Raw genomic sequence first — 13706 nt, 5'->3', positions numbered from 1 at the left:
GCGCGCCTAGAGCCCATGCTCCACAACAAGAGAAGCCACCGCAATGAGAAGCCTGCGCACCGCAACGAAGAGTGGCCCCCACTCGCCGCAACCAGAGAAAGCCCACGCACAGCAACAAAGACCCAACGCAGCCAAAAATAAATAATAAGTAAACTAATTTTTTAAAAAATCACACGCACACCATGATAATTTAAACTGAAAATCCTAGACTTCTACAACTAAACCTGGATGTTTTACTCTTTACCTCAATGATTTTTCACTGTTACAAGCAGAACACAACCCTAGAAGAGAAAAGGATAAAGGCAAAAGAAAGATATATAACTATATGAAATCCTTTCAAATATAATTTTCCTAATAAAAGCATAAGTATACATCCCAAAATGCAGCTTTTCCCCCTAATATGACTCTTTCCTCTTGTCTCAGATTATTTTTCAAAAGCCCGAAAAACATAAACTCAGAAGCCTACATATTCATAGACGACCTGATGTAGTAAATATTAGGTACCACAGGTTATGATTCCCAGTTACAGGGCAACCCAGTAGCCAAGTCCTCTCATCTAAAATGATCACAAATCAATGAGAAGTCTACTCTTGTGTGCAATAAAATAACCACATCTGTGAAAAATGGCTTCATTAAAAAGACGGCTAGAGATAACTAATGCAATAGCAACTGTAAACATAATACCTGAAAATCGTCCTAAACAGAGATCAGGGAATGACCTCACCAAACATCCCCAGCCCCTACCACACCCCTCAAAGCAAAGAGAAAATCCTACTATCCTGAAAGCACTGAAGTATTGGGAAGGTGGGGGAACATATCTAGAAAATAGTCAACTGCAGTAAATCAGTAATAGTTCAGAGTGCTGTAGTGCTTCAAAACATAGCCAATGATTCACAGTCAATGAGACAATAACACTTTATTTTTATTTTTTGGCCGTGCGGCTTGCGAGATCTCAGTTCCCCGAGCAGGGACTGAACCCGGGCAATGGCAGTGAAAGCCTGGAATCCTAACCACTAAGCCAGCAGGGAACTCCCAAGACAATAACACTTTAGATTTAGCACTGTTTTTGTGACTTCATTCAGCAAAACTGTTTCAATGAAACCTGTAAAATTCTACTAGAGCTGTTTTGATGGAGCTGTTCATCTTAGAATGTAAATCTATGTCAGAGCCGACATGGCTTCCTCAGGCTGCATTTTTGCTAATAACAGCAAGACTTCCAACACCTGAGTACCAGGGTACTACACTTGGCCTCTACAACATAGCTAGGACAGGTACTATTTAGCTCCTGATCTCCAAGCGACTCACAGCAACCAAGGAGCAGCGGCAAACACTTCATTTCCAGGTGTTTTACATACCAACAGTAAAAGATACAACTGTTTTTCCTTCCAAGGCCTAGGGATCTACAACACAAAAAGAAGAGAATGTGCCCTCTCATATTGTCAAAGTTAAAAACAAACTTCAAATCACAGTGCTTTAACATCTCCAAAAATGATGCTGCATAAATCTAAGGCAGATAATTAGTAGATTTGTTTTTAAAGCCTGAGTCAATTTTCCATTTCAAAAACAAAAAACAGATTCCTGGATTTGGACAGTGAAATGATGCAGAGTAGCTCAATATTCATAACTAATATTTCCTCCCCACCCACACATCCCAGGAACCAGTGGGTTTACAAATGTTGGCTAAAAAAATGGAGTCATACAAGGCCAAAGTTATTACCATTAGCCAGCATTTAACTACAGAAGAGAGGAGTTAATCAGATGAAGGACACACATTCTAATTTAGAAATCCAGACCAAAGCTAGACAGACTAAAACATAGTCGGAATACAAAAGCAACTTAGGATAGCAATAAGTGGTTTAGAAGATCTAAAACACAGCTTCCAAACTTGTCTGAAGACAAGACACATCCTAGGGCATTTGTTTAAAAATCAAACACAAAAAAGATTGCTGGGCCCTAATCCAGACCTACTAAAATCAGAAATTTTGCAGGAGAGAGATCTGGGAATCTGTATTTTCAATGAGCACCTTAAGTATTCTTGGTGTTAGGGAAGTCTGGAAAACAGTGTTCTAAAGGAGCATTAGCAATCAACTGCTATCTGAATGGGTTTCAGTAAAGAAAAGGTGATGAATACGCGGGTTAAACATGAATATGTCCGTGCATTTATCACACATAAACACCATCAAAATTACAGCAAAGGGATTTTTTAAGGCATAAACTTCAAAAAAGAAAAAAAAAAAAACGGGAAAGGAGACAACAACATAAAGAGACGTCAACAAAATTTTGAAAGCTGGAAAGCAGATGCACTAGTGATAAATAACTTCACAGAAAGGAAAAAGCTAAACGCTTGCAGCAGTAAGAAGCAAGCAGGTTCCTACCACAGAATCTCAGAAAAGGCTCCGAAATTGGAGGCACCTAGTACCTCTGGATAAAAGAATGTAGGAGGGGGTAAAACAGAATTGGTTGAAAGTCTGTATAAGAAATAAGATTCTTCCATCCTCTCTGTCCCCTCCCCCATGATGCCTGGCAGAAGATGAGAGAAGTTGAACCAGAGGGCCTCTTGAACCAAGGGACCAGTCATAGCTAAGGGCAGCAGAGCCATAATGAAAACAGAGGCATCAAGTGAAAGTCTAACTTGTACTCAACAATGAGACCTCTTCCCCCATCCCCAGCTCTCTTCTCCCACGTGGCTCCAAAAGCACCTGCTGCTGGGCTTATACTCTCTAGGCAGAAGACTGGAGCAGCCCTCTCTGAGGAAAGTGACCAGTGCCAATTCACCCTAAAATCGTGCCCACCACTTGATGAGCCAGGGCTCCACACTCAGCTTTTTAGTGCCTCATCCTTAAAAATGAACAGACATAGCCAAGAATTATCAGACATTTCAAGAAAACCTCTAACATGAAAGACAGGAATCAAAGCAAACAAAACACAATTCCTGAAAACATGCAAAAATATTTATATATAAAATTCCAAAAAAGTTTCCTGGAAATTAAAAAAACTGATAGCAAGGACTTCCCTGGTGGTGCAGTAGTTAAGAATCCACCTGCCAATGCAGGGGACACGGGTTTGAGCCCTGGTCCGGGAAGATCCCACATGTTGTGGACCAACTAAGCCCGCGTGCCACAACTACTGAGCCTGCGAGCCACAACTACTGAGCCCGCGTGCTACAACTACTGAAGCCCGTGCGCCTAGAGCCCGTGCTTCACAACGAGAAGCCACCACAATGAGAAGCCCGCACACCGCAACCGAGAGTAGCCCCCACTCGCCATCGCAACTAGAGAAAGCCCGCATGCAGCAACAAAGACCCAACGCAGCCAATAAATAAATAAATTTATTTTTTTTAGTTGATAGCAAATATTAAAAATACAATAGAAGAGTTGGAAGAAAAAGCTAAGGCTATCTGAAAATTGAATGAGAAAAAAAGAAATTCACAAGGGAAAAAAAATTACAGGGCCATTCTAGGCGTTTCACCATCTGGATTCCCAGAAAGGGGTTCCCAGAAAGAGAGAAGAGAGAAATAATTATCAGAGAGAGAATATATTATAAAAGATGTTAATACAAGAAAACTTCCCAAGACAGATGGAAATAAGTTGCAGACTGAAAACGCCCACTGAAGGTCAACCATGATGATTTTTTTTTCTTTTTGGCCGCACCACCGGGCTTGTGGGATCTTAGTTCCCTGGCCAGGGATCAAACCTGGGCCCCAAGCAGTGGAAGCGTGGAGTCCTAACCGTTGGACCACCAGGGAATTCCCAAGCATGATGAATTCTAATAACCATCCCAAGGCACATCATTGCATTTCAGAATACCAGGGATAAAGACAAGACCCTAAATGGGACTTCCCTGGTAGCCCAGTGATTAAGACTCTGCGCTTCCACTGCAGAGTCTTCCAGGGGGTGCAGGTAAAGACAAGACCCTAAAATCTCTCAGAGAAAAAACAGATCCCACACAAAGAATCTAGAATCGGAATAGCATCAAACTTCACAATATGATTTTTGAAAGTTAGAAAACCACAAAGGCTTAAAATTTCCAAAGAAATATGATCCCCAACATAATATTTTATATCTAATCACACTACCAACCAGCATGAGGGTAGAAAAGAGATGATTCAGACATGCAAGACCTCAAAAAATGCACCCCCTCCTATAGACCTTTTTTCATAAAGCCTCTGGAAGAGACTCCACTAATGTGTTCGAGTGTACTGAAAAGAGAAACTTTCATCCGAGTTTAGGGATGAATTAATGATTGACACTCAGAAAATCAAGCAAAAAAAAAAAAAACAAAAGAAAAAAGGCAATTATTATACTTAGGGGAAAAAAGTATAAAGAAGGAAATATAATCATAGTACACAGTCAATATACTGGATGCTTTTTTTTTTTTCTTCTTTTGATAACACTCACCTCTACTCCCTTCTGGACTCATGGGAGAGGAGGGAGGCTGGAGGTCTGGGAACTACTTTTCCTAGAATCCCCTGTCAATGGGGTTGTGGTTTAAATTCCACCGACACAACTCATTCACTCAAGACCTGGAAGATGGAAGGCAGGTTGATGCTATTATTGACCTTCCAGGAGCAATGAGCAGGTGTGTGGCCTCCAACAGATGACAGACATGTGGTTTGCAGCAGTTTTCAATATTCTGTAAATTGCCTGCTTTGGTGTTTAAGGCAGCCAAGATTATTAATGGTTGCAGTTTCTTACAATCCCTGCAAGTGGCTTTCCCTGACCTATGCTCCCCTGGTCTTCCAATGATTTGGTAATCTGTGAAATATCAAGAATGGTTGGTTTTTCTATTTGAATCCTGATATATAACACAAAAACATACAAATTATTGATTTAATCAAGATTGTGATATATCTCTATTAGGCAGATAGCAGGAAGGGTTGAGCGTGAAAAGCAGCATAAGAATGCAAAATTCAGTGTCCACAGTAGAAATTCAATAGATATCTAAGAATGGAAAAACCAAGACATAATAGTGTGAGTATACTATGCAGAAACATGAAGGTAATATACATCAGGAAAAAATACCAGAAGTATTCAAAGTGATTGAGGACAAATAAGGAGAAATGGAGCAGCTTTTTAAATTGTAAGACTTATAGTACTATTTGACTCTTTAAACGATGTATTCTTACTATATTGATTTTTTTAATTTAATTACTAAAAAATCAAAAAAATCTAACACCGTATAAGCAAAACCAAGCTTCAGACTGACCAAAATTTCAAAAAAATGAGGTCAGTACTGGATCTGCTACCAATGCAGTTAAAGAGAGTAGAAAATCCCAAACAAACCAAAATAACCCGTGTCTCACTCAACTGTAATGGAAGCAGGCTGCCTAATGCAACCCGAATCTCTGGCACAGCCTGGGTGCAACCAGTGTTCACCACCCCAGAGCTCACTCCACCACAGGTCAAGTATGGGAGGAACTTCCAGGCCACTATGAGAAATCGTGACCAAAATTTAACTGCAAAGGTAAGCACAAAAATAGAGGGATAAATCTTAAAATCAATTAACTTAGCCCCCTTTTTAAAAGGTCTTCTCCTCAATTTAATGCAACTCATTGAAAAGCAAAAATAACCATCTGTTGTCAAAATATCTTTAGAAGTTCTAAGAAACTGTTAATGAGATTAAAAGACTGTTACCAGGTAGGCTGAAACCTAGTCACTGATGACAAAAAGCAGCTCTTCTCACTCTAGGTTGGCCATCACACAATACTAGCCCTCGGCTTCTACGTGCCTTCCTTCATTTGCACACCCCAAATATAAAAGTAGAAAGCTTATACAGAGAACAGTCAGAAGTAAGGAAAATCAGTGATGACAGTCTCCATTAAGAAAAGGCCTGGGCAGACTTCCCTGGTGGCGCAGTGGTTAAGAATCCACCTGCCAATGCTGGGGACACGGTTCGAGCCCTGGTCCGGGAAGATCCCACATGCCGCGGAGCAACTAAGCCCGTGCACCACAACTACTGAGCCTGTGCTCTAGAGCTCGCAAGCCACAACTACTGAGCCCACGTGCCGCAAGTACTGAAGCCCGCGTGCCTAGAGCCCGTGCTCCGCAACAAGAGAAGCCACCATAATGAGAAGCCCGCACACAACAGAGTAGCCCCCGCTCGCCACAACTAGAGAAAGCCGGCATGCAGCAATGAAGACCCAACGCAGTCAAAAATAAATTTATTTTTTTAAAAAAGACCTGAAAGAAAATTTAAGCAGCTGCTCCACAAAATGTTGATCCAGACTCCACATGGAGAGAAGTGTCATACCTCATTTCAAAGATAATATATTAAGTCCCAACTCACCACAGATAATCTTATAACAAAGCTATGACTTTCATTGAAGAGTCTCTTCTCTCACTCTAACACCCTTAAGCCATCAGATACACATACGCTCCTTGCTGAAATGCTAGAAAAATTTGCACATTTTCATTCCTTGATCACTAGTGATGGTCTGCTAAACAGAGTCTACTTTGAGCTGTGAAAACAGGGCAAGCTGATCCAATTACACAAGAAAGGTACTAAATCAAACAGGACCATCTGGGCTTTGGGGAAGAGTACTGTGATTCCTGAACAAACGTCAATATAAAATATACAGCAGATAGGGCTTCCCTGGTGGCGCAGTGGTTGAGAATCTGCCTGCCAATGCAGGGGACACGGGTTCGAGCCCTGGTCTGGGAAGATCCCACATGCCGCGGAGCAGCTAAGCCCGTGAGCCACAATTACTGAGCCTGCGCGTCTGGAGCCTGTGCTCCGCAACAAGAGAGGCCGCGACAGTGAGAGGCCCGCGCACCGCGATGAAGAGTGGCCCTCACTTGCCGCGATGAAGAGTGGCCCTCACTTGCCGCAACTAGAGAAAGCCCTCGCACAGAAACGAAGACCCAACACAGCCATAAATTAATTAATTAATTAATTAATTAAAAATATATACTGCAGATAAAAAAGTTTTCATATATTCAGAGTTATAATGGCCCTTGAGCTACTGATTCATTTGCATGTCCAATAAGTCGTAGGCATCATGTTAAGACATATGTCCTAGATGATGGGTATGACAAATTATATTCAGTAGTTCACAATAAGAACATCTGTGTTCTCTCTCTAGCCCCATGAGGCTTACAAAAAAAACAGTCAATAGTCCCCAGAAGTGAAGAGGTTTTCTGTTTCCTAAATAAGCAGGTCTAGCAAACTAACAATCCCATCATCCCCCATATAAGAACTGCTCCCCAACAATCTCCAAACCAGTTCTCGAGAGCCCAAAATTTTAAGTCCTAATCCAGCCACGCAAGTTTAATTTGCAGGACCTAAAAGAAATCAAGATAAAAGAATAGGCTTTACCCAGGAAAGTTTTTAGAAAACATGTTCCACTCTACAGGCATCATACTCCTTTATGATACTGATGGTTTCAGCATCAACACTGGTAAACTACTACATGTGGAAAGAAGTGGCAGGAAAAAATGTCTATTGTAAAGGTTGAGCTCAAAATTCACTATGCCATTTATCTGTATCTTTGGAGAGCTCACACTCTGAAGCCTTGCCTCCTATCTCTCTGCTTCTCACTCCCTAAGCTCCAGGCACACTGGAACTTCCTTCAATTCTTCAAAATAGCCAAGTTCTTTCCCTCCTCAGGACCTTCATCTATGCCATTTCCTCCCCTCATCCTTTAGGTTTCAGCCTTAGAAGTCAATTCCTCAGGGACCTTACCTGACTGCCCGCCTTCCCAATGAACCAAGGTTAGGCTTCACATTAGCTCTCTCCACAGCACTTATAGCAAGAGTAATTAATTATTTGTTTAATGGATGTTTTCCCCACTAGACCATAACCGCATGAGTGCAAGGTCTGAGTCAGTTTTGTTCACTGCTGTATCTCCAGCACCTACCACAGTGCCTGGCATACAGCAGGAGCTCAAAAATTGTCACATAAGTGAATGACAGGGCCCAAAACAAGCAGTTTCAGCAATTCTACTTATAATTTACCCTACAGACATAGTCACACATGCAAAGGGCCAAATATATATAGTTATTCACTGGAGCATAGTTTGTAACAGCAAAAGACTGGAAACATTATATATCTAAAAGACTGGAAACATTAAATATCTACCAGTATAGGGCAGGTGCCAACTCTCTTTACTGCTCATGCGGAATGATGGTCAAAATAAGTTTCTTAAAAACTGCAGATAGAATTAGCAGTGTGCTACACTTGTTTAAAAAAATGCCAGAAATGTATGTATTTCCTTTACATGTACACAGTATCTCTGGAAAGGATCTCAAGAAACTGATAATATTAGCTGGCTCTGGGAAGACGAACTGCAATGAAAAGTAGACAAGGGTGGAGGGCAGACTATTCACTGTATACCATTTTTTTTAACCTTTCAAATTTTGGGCCACGTGAGTGTATTATCTATTTAAAAGAATAATATTTGTCAGGACTTCCCTGGTGGTCCAGTGGCTAAGACTCCACGCTCCCAATGCAGGGGACCCAGGTTCAATCCCTGGTCAGGGAACTAGATCCAACATGCATGCCGCAACCAACAGTTCGAATGCCACAACTAAAGAGCCCGCACGCAGCAACGAAGATCCAGTGTGCTGCAATGAAGACCTGGCGCAGCCAAATAAATAAATTAATTAAATATTTTAAAAAAACAACAACAATATTTGTTAAAGACAGCCCTGTCCTTATAAGACAGTGATAGCAAGAGTTTAAATTAATCTCATAACTGGATCTTTGATGACAAACACCCTGCCTACATCTGAGCACAGGGAAGGGAGAAGTGGAAAGAAGGAAAACTCACTATCCACAAATCTCAGACAGCTTGTCCCATAGTAGACTGCACCACTTTAGAAAATGTCTTTTTTTCTTTTTTAAACAACCAATTGTTCCAATCTGGACTTATGCAGAATGTTTCACAGTCAGAGGGATTATTGGGAGGAAAAAAAGGGATTATTGGATTCAGCATTTCTATAAGCACAGAAAGCCGGTTGATGAATTTGTACTGAAGAATTATCATAAATACCAACTAAAAACAAATTACTTTCACTCAGGGGCCTCAATCTAAATGGAGCTTAATATGAATCCATGAAGTTTAAGAAACTAAAAATTTTTTGAAAACCAATTATTAAAATGGGGAGGACATCTACACACGTTCCTTGGATATACAGATGTGCCAAACTTCAAGACACTCTTCAGGAAAGAAAGACCTGAGACTAGGCTGAACACAACTCCAATAATCATATTTGTTACCACAATCAAAGCCCTGGACCAGAGTCAAAACCTTTGGATCTGAACCTGCATATCAGGAACAGAATACTCTGGACTAACGATGGCAAGAGAAAGGTGAATCCAGGGCCACCAAGAAGAGGATTTGTTTTGGGGTTATCTCCAACGTTACAAGGGCCACTGTCACACACTGCAAGAAATGATCTTCATAATCCATTCCAAGACCTAATGGAGACACAGTTATCTTCAAATAATTATCCCCTGAAAAACAAAAGGGTAGGGACTTCCCTGGTGGCGCAGTGGCTAAGACTCCGCGCTCCCAATGCAGGGGGCCCAGGTTCGATCCCTGGCCAGGGAACTAGATCCCACATGCCGTGGAGCAACTAACAGTTCGCACGCCACAACTAAGGAGCCCACATGCAGCAACTAAGACCCGGAACAACCAAATAAATAAATAAATATTTTTTTAAAAAAGGGGGTATTCACTAAGTAGAACACACTGAAAAGGGTATTTACTAAGTAGCATTAAGTATTTAGTACAGCCATACTAAATTGTTATAACTTTGCCAAGCCTAAATGGCAAGTTAGAAGCCAATTCCTGGCTCCCCTATTTGATAACCTATTTGCCTCCACAGGCATGGTAAGTCAAAATATTAAGAGATCTAAGACTGACACAGACATTAGCAAATTTATCACCTTCGTTCCCTACTAACATTGTTTTTCTCCATAAAGTTCTATTCAGCATTTTAAAATACCCCTCGATAATAATGCCAAGAAGTGCTCGTGAGTTTAGCCCGTGGCTCCCCAGGCTCAAAGGCTTGGGACTGAGAGTGAGGAGAAAAAAAAGTTGGAAACACTCTTTCTCTCTTCCTCAATGCCTTGGACTTTCAAAGCTAGGCAAAGGCAATGATTCTGCATTTAATCACCAGATGAATAAGTAACAGATTTGAATTTAGGAGAAACATAAAGGCGTGTAAGAACATTCAGTAAAGAGTACCGCCTCCATTTCCTTGCAGAGCAGCTCTCAGGATCTGCCAATGAACCTCACTTTGACATGAAACACCCCATCCACTCTAATCCGGGCCACATCCCTCAAGAGACAGTCAACCGGAACTCTGCCAACTTCTGCTTGGGAGCTGTGTAAAGAACAGCAGCAACAAGAGCCTACTTTGAGAAGGAGATCAACAATCACACTCAAGAAGAAAAGAAGTTATTTGGCAAAGGGAAGCATGTTGCCAAAATGTTAGTCACAGCTTCAAGGTCCTGGTTTGTGTTTCTGCAACTATTCTTTGCTTTGACAGAGTCCATTCTCTGGCCCAGCAAACCCAGCTCAGCTTCTGTCCACCCTCCCCATTTGAAGCAGTCAAAAATCCTTTCAATTTGGTGGTATCAAACTGTGACACAGACAAGATGTCCACCAGAGACTGAAAAGGAGGAAAAAAATGTGCAATTTGCCGTTTTCCACTTGGGACTGGCTCCAGTAGAGCGATGGAAACACATGACAGGATAGGAAAAATGGAAAACCATTATGTGAAAGAAGCAGGCTATACCCAAAGTCTGCCCAGAGCTCTGAGCCTCCACAACTTATTTCAATACCTTAAAAACAAACCAAAAAGACACACTGTAGGTTGAAATGACAGCAAAATATTAAGCAAGTTTTTACCCCCAAATCAGTGTACAGATGGGTTACATCCTGATAAACCTATTGTAAATTGAAAATACTGTTAAGTCGAAAAGACATTTAATACACCTGACCTACGGAACATCATAGCTTAGCCTAGCCTACCTTAAATGTGCTCAGAACACTTACAATAGCCTACAGTTGGGCAAAATCACCTAACACAAAGCCTATTTTATAATAAAGTGTTGAATATCGCACGTCATTTACTGAATACTGTACTGAAAGTGAAAGACAGAATGGTTGTATGGGCACAGAATGGTTGTAAGTGTATCAGCTGGTGTGGCTGACTGGGAGCTGAGGCTGTCTGCCTCTGCTCAGCATCACAAGAGAGTACGGTGCCAAATCAGGGAACGATCAAAATCAAAAATTCGTAGTACAGCTTCCACTGAATGCATATCACTCACACACCATTGTGAAGTTGAAAAATCTTTAATCGAACCACGGTAAGTCAGGGACCACCTGTATACACTTCATACCTGCAGTTCTTCCTGGGGTTGGGTTGCTGAAACAGGCTGAACCAGCAGCCCCCGGTTTTCAGAATTACTTCAGAACAACAGGAACACAGGTTCAAGTCCACCAGGTTACTCTCCCAATCAAAGAGCCCAAGAAGTCAAGAAAGAACATCCGACAATTTTCCCTTCGAAAGAAATAGGACTCGTCCCTTCCCTTCTTAAAAGCCATCAGTAAAACCAGAAAACTGCACAGCTCTCAACACCTTCCACTTTCCTCTGCATTTCACCTTTGTGCTGACATCACCTAACTAATCAGTACCAACTAAGGTAAACACTACTCTGATATCAAGTGTGAGTTAGAATATGCCCCTTCTTAAGCAAATCCACATCAGACTTCAGAAATGCCAAGACCTTCAGGAACACTTCCAAGCTAAACAAATTCACCTAAGGGCAAAGTGTTTATAGAGTATTATGCCCAAAGAAAAAGCTAGAACAGTCAAGATGTTAAAGGATTAAGAATAAAGAAGCTAAAATTGTCCACGAGCACACTGGTTCCCCAACAACTGGCAAAAAGGGCCAAAGTGACTGGACCAAAGCAAAAGGCTCAACTGTCTACAACACTATTTTTCAGTGAATTCTCAAAGACAATAAAATAGAAAATAAAATACTGCATTCTTCCACATTCTCCATCAACCAACCTTATTTATTCCCAATTCTAACTTCCCCATCTTGGTCTTGATGGCAGCCAATACAATGTAACACAACAATATGAAATTTTTGGCTACTAAAAGTTGACACTGAGAAGAGTTTAAAAATTGGGCATGTTTCAAATCAAAACCAACTCCTCCCTGGCACACACACACACACAAAATGTGCAAGGCTGAGAGGAAGAAACTGGGAAAGACATGTCTTCTAAATATCAATAGCTCAATCCAATTTTCGGGGAATCACTTCTTTGCAACCACTTTAAAGATCCTACTTGGTTAACACAATCTTTTAGAAGCAGAGAGGGATCAAACCTACATTTCCAAGTGAAAAAAATGAGACACTTTAATGATTTGCCTCAAAGTTACTTAGTAAATCCTTAAAGAGTCTTTGTTCCCTGAGATTCTGTTCTGGTTTGTAAAAGGAGAAAAAAGTCACCCAAAACATGCCATAAGTCACTCAGAAACAAACACAGGGCAAAAATAACACCATGAAAAGGGAGGTGGATCCTGGAGGTGCCCAGAACTAAGACTTCACATCACTCCAACCTGAACCCTCAACTGCAGGTCGCTCCCATGCGAACCCCAACGTTTCTCAATCCAACCTTTGACTCAAATCTGATTCCTTCTCAACCAATGTTCTCCAGATTCCCTCTAGTGTAAGCAATTTCCTCAGTTAGCCCTTCAACCATTGGTTTTCACTCATCAACTCCCAAAATGTCACGGCGGCCTCCTCACCCGGAGCATCCTGTTAATTACCTGTTCCCAACAGGTCCTCCCTCCCCATCTCCCTTTTTGCGCACGGTTACCTCGTTCCTCACCCTGAGTTGCCGTCTTACTCACCCAACCCTTCAGGATCCCTTATTTCCCGTCTCTCAATAACCTTCCTCCCCATTTCACAGTCAGCGCTCGCCCCACACCAATTCCCGACCACTCCTCCCTACTTAGATTCCCCATGGCCCCTCTTCTCCAGGTTATTCAGACCCAGCCCCCACTCCCCCTCCCCTCAGGTCCCGCCCCCAGGACCCCTCTCTCCCACAGGCCCCTCCTCCAAAGTCCCCCTCTCTCCTCAAGCTCCGCCCCAATCGCCCCTCCCCCGGCTCTCCCTCCCATTCAGGTCCTCAGGTGATTTCAGGGACGGACCCACCCTCCCCGGCCTCTTCCCGACCTAGGCACAGCGGCTCCGGGAGCGAATCCTCCGCCACCTCCGCTCCGGCTCCGTCCCGTCCTGCTCGCCCCCCCCCCCCACCCCCGGCAAGCTCCCTTTCTCGCCGCCGCCGCCCCTTTTGCCAACCCGGAAATGGATCTGCTCCCACCGTCCCCAGCGTCCGCGAACAAAATGGAGGAGGGGGAAAAAGGAGGAGGGAGCAGAGCGCGAAGAGTTTCTACACGCATGCGCCCCTGGAAAGCCCTCCCCTTGCCAGCGCACGTAAAGGCGGAAGTGGGCGGGTGGCCGCCATCTGGAGAAGGTCACAGGAATTTGGTTTAGCAGCTACAAGCAGGGATCGCAACTTTGGCTGCGATTAGAATCACCTGGGAAGACTTGAATAAATAGTGATACCTGAGTTCCATCCCCAGGGATTCTGATTTAATTGGTCTTGTGTATGGCTAGGCATCGGAACTTTTAAAATTGCGAAAGTGATTCTAACATGTTGCGGAGGTGGAGAATCACTGAGC

At 42.5% G+C, this 13706-nt stretch overlaps 1 protein-coding gene across 3 annotated transcripts in view; it reads right to left on the bottom strand.

The window, feature by feature from the left end:
* The window catches only part of WIPF2 (WAS/WASL interacting protein family member 2), a 40602-nt gene extending 27244 nt beyond the window's left edge, over window positions 1-13358 (bottom strand). The window contains exon 1 of one of the 3 annotated variants that reach the window (XM_068530768.1): window positions 13324-13358. The gene's annotated coding sequence lies outside the window, so the exon portion shown is untranslated. Of the gene's footprint in view, window positions 1-13197; window positions 13296-13323 lie in introns of those variants that run through there. The other 2 variants (XM_068530766.1, XM_068530767.1) reach the window with 2 other exon arrangements.
* Between the last annotated feature and the right edge of the window lie 348 nt (window positions 13359-13706).

This window comes from Eschrichtius robustus, chromosome 20 (assembly GCF_028021215.1).
Source record: "Eschrichtius robustus isolate mEscRob2 chromosome 20, mEscRob2.pri, whole genome shotgun sequence".
Classification (NCBI taxonomy): Eukaryota; Metazoa; Chordata; class Mammalia; order Artiodactyla; family Eschrichtiidae; genus Eschrichtius; species Eschrichtius robustus.
The sequence above is the reverse complement of the archived record's forward strand: the minus strand, read 5'-3'. Positions and strand labels throughout refer to the sequence as shown.